Raw genomic sequence first — 1,008 nt, forward strand, 5'->3', positions numbered from 1 at the left:
TAATTTTGAATGAAATATTCTTAAAAGTTCATTGTTCATTTTATAAAATGTGCTAAGTTTATATATATATATATGTTCATATCATAATTTTTTTTTTTTTTTTTTTTTTTTTTTTTTGAAGTATTGTATAAAAAAATAAATGTGTTACATATTGTATATAATTATTTATATTTTTATATAAATTTATTTTTTCCTATTTTTTTTATTTATTATTATTTATTTATTTATTTTTTTTTTTTAATTTCTTGAAGAAAAAAAAAAAAACCTTTTGTTATTTTTTTTTAATTTATTCTTAAAGGTTATGTGAACATATATATATATTAAATAATGCTAACTATTTAATATATAACAAAATGATAATATAATAAAAGATAAAATTTTTTCTGTTATCTATTGAAATACATGTGTAAAATATTATAAGAAATAACAAAATGTTTCTTATATAGTAATATACCATAAAGAAAGTGTTGAATAATTATATTTTCTAAAAAAAGGACGATTTCTAATAAATCAATTATAATAAGAAGTAATATATTATATATATATATATATATATGTACATTTTTTTTTTGTTATTCCTGAAGATTTAAGATGATAAAAAACTACCCTTAATATATACACACACATAAAAAAAATATATATATTTATAATTATACAACCAATTTAATATTATGAGAAATTTTAAAAAACATCTAAGAGGAATCAGCTAATCACTCATCTTGGTAGAAGGAATATGATAAAAAAAGAAATAAAGAAAGAAAGAAAAATGAAGGATGAAAAATGTAATAATAATAATGTTTTATATTCATTTTAAAAGTCCCAATATAAATCTTTGTGTGGATGTACTTTTATAAAAAAGAATATATTTACATATATATATATATTTATACATATATTTGTTTGTTTGTGTATATATACTTATTGCCTCATTTTTCTTTAAATTATGATAAATTTTAATATATACATTTATTCTTTTCCTTTTTTTTTTTTTTTTTTTTTTTTTTTTAT

The sequence above is a fragment of the Plasmodium reichenowi genome, chromosome 9 (genome assembly GCF_001601855.1).
Source record: "Plasmodium reichenowi strain SY57 chromosome 9, whole genome shotgun sequence".
Taxonomy (NCBI): Eukaryota; Apicomplexa; class Aconoidasida; order Haemosporida; family Plasmodiidae; genus Plasmodium; species Plasmodium reichenowi.